Raw genomic sequence first — 6,000 nt, 5'->3', positions numbered from 1 at the left:
AGTGCTGGGATTACAGGCTTGAGCCACCGCGCCCGGCCCCCTGCTTTCTTAATAAACTTTCACTTTACTCTCTGGACTTACCCGGAATTCTTTCTTATGCAAAATCCCAGAAGCCTCTCTTGGGGTTTGGATTGGGATCCCTTTCCACTAACAGCTTCACTCCAGAAAGACCAGATGCTGGGTCAAAGAGTAGTCACGTCATCCACCTCAGATAGGAAGTACTGCCAGTGTCCCGCTTGTTTAGGCTTTCATTTAAACATCCAGTGGAGCTGAACTTCTTAGGTAGTAGACTTCTAGTGTTCACAGTAGTCAGAAAGAGGGAGAGGGAATATTTTCAGAACAATTATACTAAGGAAATAGTAATAGCAGTGTTTATCATGGTGACTTCTCTGACCTTGCAAATAAATTACACGTAACACTAAATTAAGCACATTAACACTTAACTGATATGGAACAGATGAGGGGAAGGTGATATGGGGACAACATGGCCCCTAAATACAAACTAGCCACCTTGTCTGGTGCTCGGCCAGAGAAACAGTGATCGGCTCCAGTTCTGGAGAAGCGCTGGCATGGAGGACTTACTGAGAAATGGTTTTTTAGTTTCCTACATGACTTGCAAAGATGAGTGCAGCGAATCTAGCATCTATGTCATAAAGATTAGAGACAAAAAGCTTTAGTGTGGCATCATGTAGTTGACAAGATGAAGAGAAGTCCTTAGCAAAGCCTGAAAATAATTGTTGCTGACGTTCACGGAGCACTTAAAATTTGGGGGGCAATGGTGTAACCTTTACATATTTTAATTCATTTAGTTCTCACAGAAGTTTTATTCCCATTTTACAGGCACGGAACTAAGGCATGATGCAGATTATGTAAACCAGCAATTGGTAGAGTTAGAATTTAACCAAGGAAGTTTGGCTTCAGAATCTGTGCATTAACGCTTCATTAATACCTTTTAAAGTAGTACTCTAGTCGCGGGAAGACGGGGACTTTTAAATCTGTGTTACTGACTTCAGCACATTGTGAGAGAAAGCTCTTGGCCTTTCCTTGAACTCTACCTTCCACCTAACGATAGGCAGTCTTACTCTGAAAAGGAAAAAGGTCAGCTTAATAGTAGAGTGGACACATGGTTTATCCAAACTGGGACTCTTTCAAAAGTAAAAAGGATTATAACAGAGATCTCTAAGAATAAATTTTAAACAATTAAAAAGAAAAGAAACACAGAAAAAAAATTGAAAACAAGCTCATTGGTCCTTAAGCTTGGCTGTCTTTAGTGAGGAATGGGACTGAACAATGTCAGAATCTGGAATCAAGCTTCACAGGTCTGCATATGTCTTTACAAGGTGGTGGAGTTGGTAATAGTAAGGGGACAGGGTAGAGAAGACCTTGTAAGATGAATGCAGACACAGGCAACTTGTCATTGTAAGCCAGGGCTCAGCTGGCAGCTCTGACCTTAGCTTAACGATGTCGGCATGGTCTCTCCTCTACATTGCGTGATAGGTGGGGGACAGGGAAGGCAAGGAAAAAGGTATCAAAATCTAGACTTTAGATTTTTCATATGCTCATTTCCTGTGACTCTTTTCAGTAGAAGGGCTCATGGGTGTTTCTTCTTAACAATAAAATTGCCTTTTAAAGATAGACACAAGGTCACTGTGTAAACCATACCAGAGTGGTTAGACAATATTTCTTGGCATGCTGTCTTGGATGCTTGTGCTACTGGGTGAGCAGGAGCCTCAGCCCCTCTAATCAACTCTGCCTTGGCTGGTTATCCTTGCCTGAGATGCACCCCAGCTGTGCGATGTGCAGCATACCTAATAAAGTAAATCAGACAGTCTCCAAGAGGCCACTGCTGCTTTTGGTTATAACCTGATCTGGAATTTTAAAAAGATGAAGTTCCAAGTCCAGAGAAGTGCAAAGTTTATGGCTTCTTACAAATTGTTACCCTAGACAAATGAATCAAGTTACTTATCAAATCACTCCCTTTGGATACTGAGATGGTTAATACGAAGTGTCAATTTGATTGGATTGAAGGATGCAAAGTATTGTTGCTGGGTGTGTCTGTGAGGGTGTTGCCAAAAAAGATTAACATTTGAGTCTGTGGACTGGGTGAGGCAGACCCACTTTCAATGTGGATGGGCACCATCTAATCAACTGCCAGTGAGGCTAGAATAAAGTAGGTGGAAGAAGGTGGAAAGAGCGGACTTGCTGAGTCTTCCGGCCTTCATCTTTCTCCTGTGCTGGATGCTTCCTGCCCTTGAACATCAGACTCCAAGTTCTTCAGCTTTTGGATTCAGCCTTACACCGGTTGTTTGCCAGGGGCTCTCAGGCCTTCGGCCACAGACTGAAGGCTGCACTGTCGGCTTCCCTACTTTTGAAGTTTGGGGACTTGGACTGGCTTCCTTGCTCCTCAGCTTGCACATGGCCTATTGTGGGACTTCACCTTGTGATCGTGTGAGTCAATACTCCTTAATAAACTCCTCTTCATATATACATCTATCCTATTAGCTCTGTCTCTCTAGAGAACCCAATAAAGATATACATTTTCCAGATATCTCTGGGTTAGCCAGAGGCAAAAAGGAAAATGGCATATTCCAATCTTCCTTTACTTATTTCAGTTAACTGAATGAATCACTTATAATGCTCAGCCTCTTGATACAGAGACCTATTTATTGGGAATGTAAAGAAGACAAAGAAGGACCTCCTTTGGTCCATTGGTGGGAGATAATCTCACCGCTAGCATTTTTCCTTAGGGTGATGGAAATGCCTCTTGTACGGGGCATAAGCGGCACTAGTCCTCAACCTCTATAGATATTTTCAAGAAAGAAGCCCAGGAGTAGAGTCAGGTGTCGAGTGACATTCAAAGAAGCAAGGTTCTTCCCAAGTTTTCACATCAAAGGAAGAGATCATTCTAATTCACTCCTAGCTAATTTGTTAGATGTAGGGGCAGTCAATTTACCTGATCCTGTGCTCTGTATGTCCCATGGTTCTCTCATGCCTCTGTCCATTTGGTCATTCTGTGCTGTCTGCCCAGAAGTCACCTTCCCCTCTTCCCCCACACCTTTATTTTGCTACATGTTACAGGTGTTCAAGATGCAGTTTAGTATTACTGCTTGTGGGAAACCTTTTCAGAAGTTTCAACCCTGAAACTTAGTCCTGACCTAAGAGCATCCTTCACCCTTCATCTGGCAATCATCCCAAGGATTTCTGTATCAGAGCCACTACGTGCCCTGAAATTCATTCAATTGACATATAGTTATGGTAGGCACTGAAGCAAAAATAGACTAAAATCTCTACCTTAATATAACTTATTTTTGGTGTGGGAAAATAGGCCATAAATGAATTTAAATAAGTTCTTATAACAGGATACTATGCAGCTATAAAAAGGAATTAGGATGAAATATGATCTTGGTATGGAGTATCTCAGGATGTATTATTTGTCTGGTAGAATTCTGGATTTGGTCAATTGCTTCCTGGTAGTGTCCCTTAACCTTTTTCTCTAGTTCCAGTGTTTCCAATAAAATAGTTCTAAAGGCTGGGTTGAATTCACTGGTTTTTGTTTTTGACAAAAATACCTTGTCAGTGATTCTACATGCTTCCTATTATATCATAAGGTACATAATGTCTGGTATGCTTCCTTTTGTTCTTATAGTTTTAAAAAGAAACCAAAGAAGGATTACCAAGGGTTAATAACAATAATTACCTATAGGGGAGTGAGGAAACAGTGGGAGAAACAAGCACAGAAACAAAACTTCTCTGATTGTATTTTGTTGAAACTGTATAGACATTCACATAATTTTAAAAGAGCATTCCCGGCTGAGGGAATAGCATGTATAAATGACCTGAGGCAGAAACGTGGTTGTTGCTTTCAAAGAAGAAGGTTGGTGCTATGATTTGGCTGTGTCCCCTTGCTCTTCCTTTTTGTCCCCCTTGTCCAGGGCATTGAATGATTGGATTCAAATAACTTTTTTACTCATTTATTCAACAAATATGTATCAGATATAGAATATGTGTTGAGCATTACTTAAAAGCTGAGTCTCCAAAGAGACTAGAGATTTGAGTCCCCACCCAAATCTCATCTTGAAGTGTCACTCCCATAATTCCCATGTACTGTGGGAGGGACCTGATGGGAGATAATTGAACTTTGGGGACAGTTTCCCCCATAAGGTTCTCATGGTAGTAAATAAGTCTCACAAGATCTGATAGTTTTTATAAGAGGAAGCCCTTTCACTTGATTCTCATTTTCCCTCTTGCCTGCCACCATGTAAGATGTGACTTTTCTCCTCCTTGCCTTTCACCATGATTGTGAGGCCTCCCCAGGCAGGTGGAACTGTGAGTCAATTAAACTTCTTTCTTTTATAAATTACCAACTTCACTTATGTCTTTTCTAGCAGTGTGAGACCAGACTAATACAGTTGGTGAATAATTTCTGATTTACTTGTTTGTCTTTGTTACAAGATTCTAAGCTTTTGAAGATGGGGCCTATGGCTTTCATCCTTGGAGACTCAGCTTTTATGCAGTGCCTGGAACATATTCTATATTTGATACATGTTTGTTGAATAAATGAGTAAAAAGTAACTTGATTCCAATCATTCAGTACCCTTGACAAGGGGGACAAAAAGGAAGAGTAAGGCACTCTTAGAATATCATTGCCATAAAGTCATCAGTCTACAATTTTCCTTATCAATTCCCTCTGATGAATCAGGAGATTGGAAGGTCTCTAAAACAAGATAACCAAGGCAAAACAAAAATATCAGCATGTTATTAAACATCTTCCATGCGTATTGAAACCCAAAAGCCGTACTGTTCCTTGGAAAAAAACATTTCGGAGCCATCTTTTTTCTATTAGGCTTATCTACATTTTACTTTTACCAACAACAATTTAGAGTCAACAATTTAATAAAAACACAACCACCATATAAGATAAATATCAACAAAATTTTAAAAATAAATAAAATTATTATAAATGAATAAATTAAAAACTAATGATTATAAGTAAATTATTATAAATAATTTGTAAAAATTTACAAATAAATAATAATTTAAATATATAAATAAATGCACCTATTTTCTAGATGAGGATCTTAGTTCTCTGCTGTTTCTCCCCCTCTATCCACATGTGCAAACATTGTGCGTCATCCCTTCATGTCTGTCTATAGCAAACTATGTCATTCACAAGCAATAAATGACTCATTAAGAAAAATAGAGAAGAGGTGAAGGAGGTGGGGTTCAAGATTACTGTTGTTCTTTCAGTTTATCTCTGCATGAGTTGAGGCATCCAACTTAATGCACAAAACATGCAGAATAAAGGGGAACGTATTTTTGGCCTCTGATAGGTTGAAGATGCATAGTTAGGGTTTCTAGATATAGATGACTGGTTAAAGAAAGGTGGAAGATGATTCCTTCTTTCCACTAGTGAGGGCAGGGTCTTGGGCCTGTCAGACAATTTGATATAAAAGACCTCAGTAAATGTTTAAATTTATGAATGAATTTGGCCTATCCATTGGTAGCGCTCTTCTATATTATCTTGCCCCTGTATATTTTATTCTAATGTGAAAAAGGGAAGCGGCAAAATCAGCAGACTCTGGGGGTAAGGGAACTCATTTGTTTGGACTTCAATTTCATCCTCTTTGAAATTATTGGGTTGGAGCAGATTATTTCTAAAGTTCTTTCTGTATCTAACAATCAAATTATCAAGGCACCCACTTAACAGCAATGTAATCATCTCTCTGTGTTCCCCCTTAAGTTGATGATGGAAAAACCAACACACTATAGCAATATGTGAAAATTAACAGCCATATGCCATGCAAATGTATATAAAAGGGCTAATAAAAATTCCTATACCGGCATTGTCCAATAGAACTTTCTGTGGACATCCTATATCTGCATTCCCCAACATATAGCATGACTGAAAAACTGAATTTAAAATTAAAATAGGCACATGTTGTTAGTGGCTACCAGAGTGTCAATTTCTTCTATTAAAATAGAAATTCCTCAAAGGCAGCA

The sequence above is a fragment of the Cebus imitator genome, unplaced genomic scaffold (genome assembly GCF_001604975.1).
Source record: "Cebus imitator isolate Cc_AM_T3 unplaced genomic scaffold, Cebus_imitator-1.0 Scaffold194, whole genome shotgun sequence".
NCBI classification, from domain to species: Eukaryota; Metazoa; Chordata; class Mammalia; order Primates; family Cebidae; genus Cebus; species Cebus imitator.
The sequence above is the reverse complement of the archived record's forward strand: the minus strand, read 5'-3'. Positions refer to the sequence as shown.